At 45.9% G+C, this 11,923-nt stretch overlaps 1 protein-coding gene across 6 annotated transcripts in view; it reads left to right on the top strand.

The window, feature by feature from the left end:
• The first annotated feature begins 476 nt into the window (after positions 1–476).
• The window catches only part of BMAL1 (basic helix-loop-helix ARNT like 1), a 106,150-nt gene continuing 94,703 nt past the window's right edge, over positions 477–11,923 (top strand). For all 6 annotated transcript variants that reach the window (XM_054586083.1, XM_054586081.1, XM_054586079.1 and 3 more), the window contains exon 1: positions 477–556. The gene's annotated coding sequence lies outside the window, so the exon portion shown is untranslated. The remainder of the gene's footprint in view (positions 557–11,923) is intronic.

The following is an 11,923-nucleotide window of genomic DNA, read 5'->3' as shown; positions in this document are numbered from 1 at the left end:
CTGCACCCGCAGCGGCAGCTGCGAGCCGGAGACCTGAGGGGAAAGAGAGAGGGCAGAGGCGAGGAAATCCAGGGAAAGCGCGCAGATTGGTCCTCCGCTCGGGGCGTGCGCCTCTGTGTACCAAGCGATTGGTGGCGGGAAAGTATCAGGTAAACCGGCCCTCGCCGCCTTGCCATTGGCTAGCGGTCTCTCCAGCAGCCACTCAACTGGCCAGTAGGGCGCCGAGCAACGCGCGGATTGGCCGGGAGCTACACCCGAGTTCGGCTCCCTTCGGACCCTTTTATTGGCTAGCGGGAAGAGGCAGGTATCCGGGCTCCGCCGCTCCTCCATTGGTGGGCGGGAAAAGGGGGTTGGGCACAGCGATTGGTGGGCGGGGGGCCGGGCCTGGGCCGGCGGGGAGCGGATTGGTCGGAAAGTAGGTTAGTGGTGCGACATTTAGGGAAGGCAGAAAGTAGGTCAGGGACGGAGGTGCCTGTTTACCCGCGCCGGACTCACCGCCGCCGCCGCCGCGGGATCGGAGTGGGGGCGCGGGCGCGGGCGCTCTCGGCGAGCCACGGTGAGTGTCGGGCTGTCGGCGGTCAGCGGCATGGCTCTGAGCACCCCGTCGGGGGCCGTTAGCACCCTGGCAGGCATGGCGACCCCGCCGCCGCCCGGGTCGCAGCCCGGCCGCCAGGGAACCCTGCCCGACGTGCCCGCTGCCGGCCTTAAAGGGCCAGTGCCCGCTCCCTGCCCCCACCCCAGGCCGTGGGGAGGCTGCGCCCCTTAAAGGCGCCGCGCCCGTGCGTCCGCATCCTCCCTCACAGGGGCTAGCGCTGCGGGGTAGGGTGGTCAGAGGTGCCGCAGGCACCCCTAAAGGGACCAGGAAAGTACCTACCTCCGCTCCGCGGGCATCGCTACCTGAAGGGGGTAGGGAGCAGCCAGCTGCCTCTTAAAGGGACAGCTCCGCCTTTTGGGAGCAATGACCGGCTGAGGGCGAGTCCCTGGGATGTATCTTGGAGAGCTGCGGAGACCCCGGAGGGGACTATCCTTGATGGCTGCATCGCCAAGGGCGTTGGGCTAGCGATGCCGCTTCTGCCTTTCCTTCTCCTCTCCTTCACTTCCCTTTCGGGAGTCTGCAGAGCTGGGTGGGGGCGGGGAGGGCGGCTCCGTCGGGCTTAGGGAGTCCGAGCCTGCCCGCCCCTTCGGCCCAGTCTTGGGGGCTGGCGCTACACCCGGGTAACTGCGGCCCGACACGGGGCTGACCCCAGCCTGCGAACTTTCGTACGGCCTGCGCCGTCTGGGTTCTGGATAGCCCCAGGGGTAGCTCCCGTGGGTATGAAAGCAGGTGCCGCACCGCGCGGGATGTCGCCCGGCGTCCAGGTGTGGGCCCGCCGCCGGTCCTGGAGCTCCCGAGCGCCGTGGAGGGCGCAGCGAGGCCGGCTCTAGCTCCAGGTTTGACAGATGTCAGAGAAGAAAAAGGTTCCCGCTCGTGATTGCGGGGCGTTGACAGTCAAAAGAGCTTTCGTTTGCTTGGAGGAAGTAGAATAGAAATTAATGCCGACCTTGTGGGGCACGAGTCAACCACCCCGAGGGGTCGCAAGAGCAGGCTGCGGGGCACACGCAGGTGCCAGAGGGCAGGCGCAGGGGAAGGAAGTGCTACACCGGCCTTTGGCATCTGTTGTCAAGTTTATCCTGGTCGGCGGGTGGACCAGGCTGACACCCCTCACACCACATTCCTCGTCCCCTTTCCTCTCCCTCACGGGCTAGGCTTATTCCCGGGCATATAGCGTTGTTTTGGCATTTTGGCGCTTGCGATTTCTTTTCTCTGCTTAGTTACTCCTGCGTGAGAAATGATTAGCCAAGTTTTATCACCCAACTTCCAGAAAAAAACGATTCGATATTTATGAAGCATTTCTTGACTGTACCTGTGTTTACAGGGTCTTCTTAAAAAAAAAAAATCCATAAAAATTGCCGATTAGATGCATCTCATTTGCCCCAACAATTGCTTGTCTTTTGCCTTTCTGACATTTGCTGCTGTTCTCATCTTTAATCTATTTTTACATGACAACTATTATTTTAATTCTTCTAGTCCCATTGATATCAGGATCTGTCAATTTGGGTTGGTGGAGCTCTTAATTAATGTACTGGTTGAATCATGAGCTTAAAATAATCATTGCTGCTCCTGAGCAGTTTTGAATATCTCGTGCTCTCTGTGCTTGCAAGAAAGAAAAAAAAAAAAAATCACTGCTGTTAAATTTGATTTCCATATCAATGAAATTCCAAAAATATTTTTTAAAACAGTTTTAAAAAAAAGAATGTTTCAGTCCATGCTCCCTTACTGAGTTTGCTTTATTGATAAGTCTTTAAAGCAGTTTGTTGAACATATTTAGAAGGCTTTAAAATTTCCTGGGCATGATTTGAAATTGTATCTCCTGAAGCAGGATCTATAGAGGCATTTTGGTTTTGATTGTAAATGTAGCCAGTGAATAATGATAATAAGTTAAAACCATACTTAAATATGCACATTATTCCAATCCATAAAATTTAAAATGAGGGAGAGAGAAAGGAACAAGTATGGTGGACGAGCACTAGCCTGAGAGTTAAAACATTGTGGCTCCAGCCCAAACTTGGGATTTCATGGCTATGCTGCTTGGGACAAGTTGCTGAACCTTTCTGGGTTCTGTTTGCCTCAGATGGAAAGTAAGGTAGTCCAACCAGGTTATCTCAAAGGTTCCTTCTCCTATAAAGTTCTGTGTGTCTCTATTTAATACATTCAAATTCAGGTTGATATTTTACCTGCTGAAGCATCCAGAATATCTGAGCTGAAATCCTATTTTCATAGAAGCTTAAACAGATCAACAGATGGTGTTTTAAAGACTCCATTTCAAATGATTTATAAAATGATGACTTCTTAGGAGTTTTTCTGCTATTTGCAAAAGGTTTGCCTACCGCAGGGAGGAAAAGTGGCTGTGCTTTCAGATTTATCCCTCTATACGAACAACCTTTAACCAATTTATATACTAAATGATGGACAAGCATTGTAGAAAGACTTGGCTATGTTAACAAAACTCTGTAAGAATATGTAAGGGTTGCCTTCCTTCTATGACCTTACTTTCATTTGTGATTTCCATCATCAACACTGAGCGGGGTGGAAGAAAGTCAGCATTATAGAAACATTGCCCCTTACAATGACACAATTACAGGCAGTGATTTTAGTTTGTGTCATGGTAAACACTTGCAGGGAAGTAAAAGTAACAAAACAAAACAAATCCTTTGTAAACCTTAAGGTTTAGTTAGGAGCCCAGAGACACAGGCATGTTGTCCTTCTCTATAGCTCCTTCTCTCCTCATTGCCACTTTATTACAATACCCAGACTTACCCCAACTCCACCCTGGCGTTCGTTCTTCTCTCTCTCTCTCTCTCTCTCCCCCTCTCTCTCACCTGTTCTGTCTGACTTAAGTTCCCTCAGTATCTCTTCCTTTCTGCCCATAATGTCCTGTCTCTTTCCCCTATGTCTCCTCTCCTCCTAGTTCAGAAAAAGCAAGTGAATCTCTCCTCTGTTCCCTCTTCTTGGACCCTCACTTTGGGTGGATGCCTGGAGTTCAGCAGCAGGATTTAGGGCCTGGGTTTGGGATGCGTGGCCCTGGAAAGTGCTGGCCCCTCTGGCCGCCGGCTCCTCTTCTGTGGTGTTCCGACAGTGCCTGCCTCACGGAGTCTGTGTGAGGATCAAGGGAGCAAGGGAGATGATGCCTGTCAAATGCCTGGCACTCAGGAAGCCCTCCCTCGGTGCCTGCTGCCACTCCCTCCCTCTGCTGCCAGAGTCCTCTCACCGGAATATCCTTCATACCTTTTTTTTCCTTTGGCCTCGTCACCAACCCCAGAAAAACCTCTGTCTTGATTTAGGAGAGGAGGGATGGAAGGGGGAGAAATAGATCTGTTACGGGCCTGCTTTCACATGCCCGCACTTCGTCCCCTGAGTCTGTGTGTCCCTGGCTCTCCTCCCTGCCCGGCAACCTCTCACAGGCTGTGAACGTTCACCTTATCTACTCTCTCATCTGCTGCATCCTTAGCTCCTGCCCTCTGGCTTCTCCCTCTACCACCCTTGTCTATATTTCTTTTCAAAGATCTCTAAAAACTTTAAACCCTGAATTCTAGGGGCCTGTTCTTAGTCCAAAATGGTTGTTCTTGGCTCCTTTGCAGTTTTTACCCTGCCTTTCTTTCCCTCCTTGAAATCCCTTCCTTCTTCTGCCTTTGGGTCAAGATGCTTTTTTGGTTCTCTTCCTGCATGCCCTAAAGGTAGGCGTCTGTCCTGGCCTCCACTCTTCACCTTATCCCCCTTGCCTAGAATCCCACTTTTAGTCCTGATCTGATCTCTCTCTCCTGCTTCAGCTGCGAGCAGGTTCACTGTACACAGACAGCAGCCTGTAGCCTGCATTTGTGGAGTTACAGATTGCAGACGGCTTGCAAGCTCTGTCACCCTCCTAACACCTGATGCCTGTACCCTTTCACTCGCAAGCTGTCCTGAGAGGCAGCTTGGTGGGGTGGTTACGAACACAGACTTTGGGTCCAGATTTCATATTCTGTTTCTTACTAGGTGTATGACATGTGGTCACGTTGCTTTGTTCTCTGTCTTGGTGTCCTCATCTGTAAGACTGAGATCCCTATAGTCCTTATCTCAAAGAGTTGCAGTGTGGATCATATGAGTTAGAACATTAAAAATACATGCAGCTATTCATGGCACGTAGTAAGTACTCCATGGATGTTAGCTGTCTGCATTTCTGCTCCTTCTTGCCTCTCCATATCCAGCCCACCTGTCTACCAGGCTTTGCTGTGTGCACAGAACTGTCCAGTCAAACTGAAGGACTGTTCATTCCCTGAACCAGCCCTTGGCCCATTCCATGCCCCAACTTTCTGATACCTGAATCCTACACTCCTTTAAGACCCAGCTCAAATGCTTGGTCCTTCAAGCTATTTCTTTGTAGTGTTTTTCTTTCTCTCCATGCCTGGCAGCAGTGCGCCCCAGCCCTTATTCTACCGAATTCCCTTAAGTACTGATGCTTTTTCTGGGAATATCTCACCAGCTTGCTCAGGGCAAGCACTTTGGGGGAATCCATCTTGATTTCCCAAAATGACAGGCACAAGGAGCCTTCAGGATCTGTTTGTCCAATTCCAATGAACTGTCTGGAGGAGGAAGGAGATGGGATGAGATAGACACTTAGGAACTAAGCAGATAGAAGGAAGGGGGCTACGCCTGTGGAGACGTGGGGACATGAGCTGAGGAATGCAGCAAGGGCGTGAGTGGACATGGTCACAAGTACATAGGTCTGCTTGGAAGGACGGTTTGAGTTGGCAAATTAACATCTGGGGAGATGGAATTGGATAAGCTTTAGTCATCTTTGTTTCAGGGGAATGTTGAGTGCTGACATTTGATGGCAAATGATTTTTATGTTAGTACATGCTGTTCTTTTAAGTAGTATAAATTCTTGTTTATCCATCCTGGTTAAAGAAGGGGTTGGATGGTCTGCCTAATTTAATGTTCTGGTTAATATTCTATCCATTGGATTTTGTACATATACTGAGTAAAACATTTACGTGTTTTTAAAAGTCAAGGGAAATCTTATAGAGCTAACTGCCTCTAGCTGCCAACCACTAGTTTGAAAAGTGTGACCTAGGAAAATTAGTTTCTTTGAGTATGATTTACCTCATCTGCAAAATAAGAAAAACACTCTGTTAGTCATCTTATGTTTATTAACTTGTTTAATTCTCGTAACAACCCTATGAGGTAGGTGCGATGATTATCCTCACTTATCCACAGTGAGGGGTTTTACAAGCTGCTCGAGGCTGCTCAGCTGGTGTGGCGTGGGGCAGGATTTGAGCGTGGGGCCTCGAGCCTGCTCTCTAACCACTGTAGCAGATGTCTCCTAGGAGGAACCATTGGATTGGATCCTGTATGTGAAAAGCGCCCAGCCCCACGCCAGGGGCCTACTAGGCCTGCAGTGATTGGTGACCAATCTTGTTGTTGACAGGTGTGGTGTGCGCCTCCTTTTAAGCAGGATCGAAGCCCTTGTCAGTGGGATGCAAGGGATGTGTGTTTGGATGTTACCCTAATAGCAGTTACAAGGGCTTATGAACATTATTCTCACATCCTGTTCTGCATCTCCGTCTCTCTGGCTTATTCCTGGCATTCTGCAGCATTACTCTTACATGGGCCCCATGTGGCTCCCCCTTCCCAGGCAGCTTCTTGTGTGACATGAACCTCGGAACAGAGCTCATTACCTCCACCCCCTGCCCCCATCACAGCCCTCTGCAGAGCTCCTCACTGGGGAACAGACCTTTTCAAGGTCTCTCACCTTCTTCCTCTTCCCAGCTAAAGACCGACATTTACAGCTCTGGAGTGTGTGTATAAATATAATATATATTAAATATATATAATATATACTTTATATATATATTTAATGCCAGTTGTTCCCCACATACATTTAGATGGCAAGAGAAACATTGTTTTATGTCAAGAACCTGTTACATAAAAATGTGTTATATAATGTTCAAATATATACTGCACAGGGAAATTAGATACCACTTTTTTCCCAAAGAATAAAAAGATAACAGATACAGGCTATACTGAATGTAACTAACCTTGGATTTAGAAGGCATGGGAAGAGTTGCTCTGCCCCCCTAGCTATATTTTGAACCTCTGTCATTCTCCTTGAGTGCTCCAGCTACAGGATGTATGGGACGTTGACCTGAATCTGCCATGGGATCTGTTGTGAGACAGATACTCTGGAAACTTTCTTATTTTCAGGGGGAAAAAATGCCTTGACATCTTCCTCACTAACATCTTTCTCACGTCTAAGCAGAAAGAAGAAGCTCTTTTTGTCCCTCCTACTGAGACTACTTAGGCCATCTTCTACCCAATGTTCTGCTCTACCCTCTACTTCAATTCTTCCTACATGATATGGCAGCATGCGGCTGACCACCCTGTGTCCGGTCCTCCAGTCTGGCTCTCCAGTCTGACCCTGTTTCTCCTCACGAGCCCTGTTCCCCACCTCGTCCCCATTCCCAGAAGGAGCACTGTGCCTGAGGGTCAGTTTTGCTTGTTTCTCTCCTGCCTGGGCCACCCCGTGCCACACTGTCTCCTGCTGTATGTCCTTGTTCACATGGCTGTCTTGACCTGAGAGGCTCTCTTCTTTGCCTTAGCCTGCCTTGAGTCTCTCACTTCTTTGGAAGCCTCTTCTGATGACGCTTGTCCCTTTTGTGCGTTCTCTCTCTTGTCTTTTGCCAGCCATTCATTCAGAAAGCATTGGTACTTCATATTTAGCAAATTATCATATTGTATCTAATCAGATGGCCAATTCTCTCATTTTTTAGAATTGTTTCATGAATAATTATCTTGTCCTCACTTCCCACTCTCCAACTCTACTCATTTACTCACTTAGTGAAGTTTATTGGATGCCTACCATGTGCATAGCACTGACTATATGGCAGGGAACAGAACACAGTTCCAGTAGGAGGAGACAGACAATAAACAGTTAAATATGTTAACTCCCAATGGTGATGGATGTTAGGAAAGCAATCAGAGTAAAACAGTAGTAATGATGAATGGTAGAAAGAGGTTGCTTAACTGGGTCTTCCAGGGAGGCCTCTCTGAAGAAATACCGTTTGAGCTCAGCTGCAGGAAGACCTGGGGGAAAGTATCCCAGGAAGAGGGAACAAGGGCAAAGGCCCTGGGGTAAGAAGTAGCTTGATTGTTTTTGAAGAAAGTAAACGCCAGTGTAACTGGATCATGAGTTCGTATATGCAGATGTTTTCTCCTCCCTGTAACCTTTAGCCCAGTGCTAGAAAGCCCTGTAAATACTTGCATACAGAATTGGAGCATTTTCCCTTCATTATATATTGTATAAATAGCAGTTCACTGTACTCTGCTCAGAAGACTTTTACTAAAACATATTGTGAAAGAACAAATTAAGAACTTGAAGGGCTTTCTCATAGATGTACTCTTAGCTTGTATCATCAACCATTATTGTTTTATGTTTAGTATAGAGCTTCAGACCTCAGAATTCCGTTTCACATGCACAGCCATCTTAAAAACAGGTTTTGTTCCAAAAGTTCATTTATAAGACAGTTGATGGAAATTTAGGATAGATTTTCCTAGAGAAAAAAAAATGAACTAAAAGGTGGTTTTGTTCCCAGGAAAGCCCGTGAAAGCCATTTAGTGCTAACTGTAGCTGAAACCATACTATTTAGTACTAAAGCATTACCAGAATTAAGTAAGCTTTCTGAAGCTAGACCCCCTCATCTGTATGGCATTATAGGTCATTTACTTTTAGCATTAAGGGGAACCATCTACCTTTGTCAAATCTTCTACTCTTTTTCCAGTCTGACAAAGTTTTATAAAAGGGATTTTTACCTTTGTGACCTTATGATTTTATTTCATGTTATAAATGAGACAGCAGTGTGCAGTGTGGGGAAAACCCTGCACTGGGAGTTGGGAGAGGCCCAGGCTCCAGACTTGGTGGAGCCACTGACTGACTAACTTTGAATAAGTTGCCTTCCTTGAACTTTGGTTTCTCAGGTCCTTGCTGGCTATAAAATCTTGTTTTCTCACTGCGATAGGAAAGCATATATATTTCATTGTTTAAGCTCACCTTCAAATGGCTACCTCAAATTTCTTTTTGACAAAGGAGATAGCACACAGAAATGAGGAACTCAAGAAGTTCTCATGCATAGTGCTCGTTACGCATTTGACATGAACCTTGATTTTGATCTGCTATCTTTCTTGATGAGTTGAAAGAAATTTTGTCCTAGAACTTTTGGTCCAGATAAGATTCCTGTGTTCTTGGCTAACTTATCTTTCATATAATTATGTAAATCATTTTTCTTTTTAACTCTTGAGGATAAAAATGGTGACTATGGCTTGTTGCTTATGAAATATTCTTATAAATGCCCTTAAGGAATGGAATGAGTTTGCAGGAGAGAGCAGAGCTGAAAGAGTGTGGGATCAAAACAGTTTTAAATGTTAACTGCAAAGCTATTTTCAGTATCCTGCTGGAAGAAAAAAAAATTTTTTTAAAGACTTTAGATGATACAAGAGGTTTCTGCTCCAAAGGAGAAAAGAGCTACGGGTTTTGCAGTGGTGAAAACTACCCGTCCTTTAACTAACACCCCTCCCTCATTTCCTACCTCCAGAGTTTTGTTTTTGACATCACACGCCTCATTTGCTGTTTGAGAGGTCTGGTATTTAAATAACAATAGTGGCAGAGCTCAACTGGGAATTAGGGTGTTAGGGATGCAGAGTTTAAGTGACTTAGAGTGCAGAATGCTATGCTGTGAACTTCCCAGTAGATTCTAGAGTGAGGGAAGCCTCATTGTGGGTGACAGGACACTTTTAGCGCTGCCTCTGTTTGGTCAGTTGAGAATGGCACATTCCATTTTTTTTTTTCCTTTTTTCTTTGCTTGAAGGCATAGCAAGGAGTTGGTGCAAGAAGTTCTTGCTTTGTGGATTTCACTTTGGAGCTAGAAGGTGGCATTGTACCTAGCCTTTCTCGATAGATGCTGAAGTATGAGCATGTATTTTAGTTGCTGCACCCCCAGCAACTAAGCCAGTATCTGTGCAGAGTAGTCACTCAATAAATAGTTGTTGAATGGGTGAATTCAGCTTGGGAAAACCTCAACTCTCTTTCTCTTCCTGATAGTACAGACTCATGAACTTGGTCTTATAAGGGACTTTGGAGTTTAAGTCACTGTTTCCTTTTGTCATCTTATTCTTTAGGTTGGCCATATATCAGTGTCTTTTATTGATGATCAGTACTTAACTGGCAGTGGTTGTCCTGCCCTGCTGATGATCATCTTTATGTTATCTTTACTTGGCTTCAAAGTACAGCAAATTAATAACTGAGCCATATCAACTTAAAGAAGACTTATTGTATATTTGTTTGGGCATACTACTACATATTTGTTTATTCAATCAACAATGATCTGAAGGCCCATAAACAAGGCACCATGCTAGACCCAGACAATAAGCAGAAGTATTATGGCCAAAGAGCCTGCAATTTTATAGACTGATAGAAGATAATCCAAGGCCGTGTATAATGTCATTAAAGTGGTCTAGACGATCTATAAGTGTGACAGAAATTTAGAGACCAGAAAGAGCTTTTCTAGTAGGGAGGAGGCTTCATGGAGGTGATCAGGCTTAATCCTGACCTTTAAGGATGGGTAAGATTTAGATTCACGCACAGGGACAGCATAGGTATTTCCAGGAAATGGGTAAGTGGCAACATAGCACAATTAAAAGCATGAAGGTAGAAATGACCAGTTTGTGTTCAGGGACATGACTTACCTAGAATGGAGGGTTCACAAATAATGGTGGGAACTTAAGTTTGAAAGATCATGAAAGACCTAAACTGGAACCATGTCATTTCAGATGATAATAATTGCTAAAAAAGAGAGAGTTTCATCTAATTCCTACAAAACCCCATGGAGTAGGTCTTACTAACCTCATTTTAGAGATGAGGAAATTGAGACAGAGTGATCCAGTAACCTGCCTAAGGTCACATAGCTGGTGAGTGGTAGATTCAGGTGTAAAAACCAGGCCCTGGAGGCTCTTGACCAATGGACTCTGCTGTCTTCTAATGTACTCCAGATGCAGGATTTGGGCTTGTTTGGGGATAGTTTGAGAGCATACACTGGAAATGAACAAGATGATGTTTAACCCACTCCTTCACTTTGTAGGTGAAGAAACTCAGCAAGGTTAAGTAGCAAGTCAAAGTTTACTTAGTGACATGGAGACTAGTAGGCAGGAGAGAACCTCTGAATTTATTTTATTATGGTTATTATGTTAGTGACATGAAATAATTCCCCTTAGAGCATTAGTCCAGTGTAAGTGTTCCTGTTGGGTTGGAGCAAAGAGGGACGAACTGCCCCAGAGATCTGATAGGAGACTACTAGCTCAAGTCCAGACAGAGGGTAAGAGGGAGCCAGAACCACAAATTAATTGTCAGTTATGTTAATCAGCATGGCTGTTTTCAGTCACCCTTTAGATTTTTAGAGTGCTAGAACATCTGCCCATGTGAGTGGCTTTCACATATGTGAATCTGCACTATACTGTAACTGCGATACCTTGGTCAATGAATTTTCCAGAAGTAATGCATCATTATGAATGTCAAATGTTTAAAAACAAATACCCACATTTTCTGGAATGAGCACTAGATTGGGAACCAAATAATCAGCATTCTAGGCTGCTTCCACTACTTAAGCAACAGACAACCTAAGCCAAATCATTGAATGCCTCAAAAATGGCTGATTCCTTATCTCTGGAACAGGTAAAACAATTTTTGTTGACCCTTACAGTGTGGATCTAATGCTGGAGTGAGATGAGGAAAGGGTTTGAAAGTTGTAAAGTTGCTCCACGGTTGTAGGGAGCAGCCTTCTGGGTTGTTTTTTTTTTTAAATGTATTTATTGATTTTAGAGAGAAAGGGAGTGAGAGAGACACATCATTTTGTTGCCTCCCATATGGGGATTGAACGCACAACCTTGGTATGTGCCCTGGGAATCAAACCACCAACCTTTTGGTGAACCAAATGATGCTCCAACCAACTGAGCCACACCAACAAGGGCCAACTTCCTGGTTTTGATAGGAAAGTATTCTGGCTTTACAGGGGTAGCCTGGAGGGCGCAGAAGGAAGCTTCCCACCTCAAGGGCATTGTTAGGGCTGTGGCGCTGTCCACCAGGTGGGTGCTGACAAGCTTTACTTTGCTGCATAGGGCTATATTTTAAGGGTGATATTCTATTTCACCTTTAGACATGGGGAGCCACAGCCTGAGCATGGATGGAAAAGTTAGACCCAGGCATCCAAGTTAATCTATTCTCCTCTGCACATACCTCTCAGGACAATGACGCTGTGCTCTGAACCTGAAAAACAAGTGTCAGGATCTAGCCAACTGGGC

Source organism: Pteronotus mesoamericanus, unplaced genomic scaffold (genome assembly GCF_021234165.1).
Source record: "Pteronotus mesoamericanus isolate MK-2021 breed Mesoamerican mustached bat unplaced genomic scaffold, CSHL_Meso_final contig_90, whole genome shotgun sequence".
Classification (NCBI taxonomy): Eukaryota; Metazoa; Chordata; class Mammalia; order Chiroptera; family Mormoopidae; genus Pteronotus; species Pteronotus mesoamericanus.
Note: the sequence above shows the minus strand (reverse complement) of the source record. Positions and strands in the feature narration are given on the sequence as shown.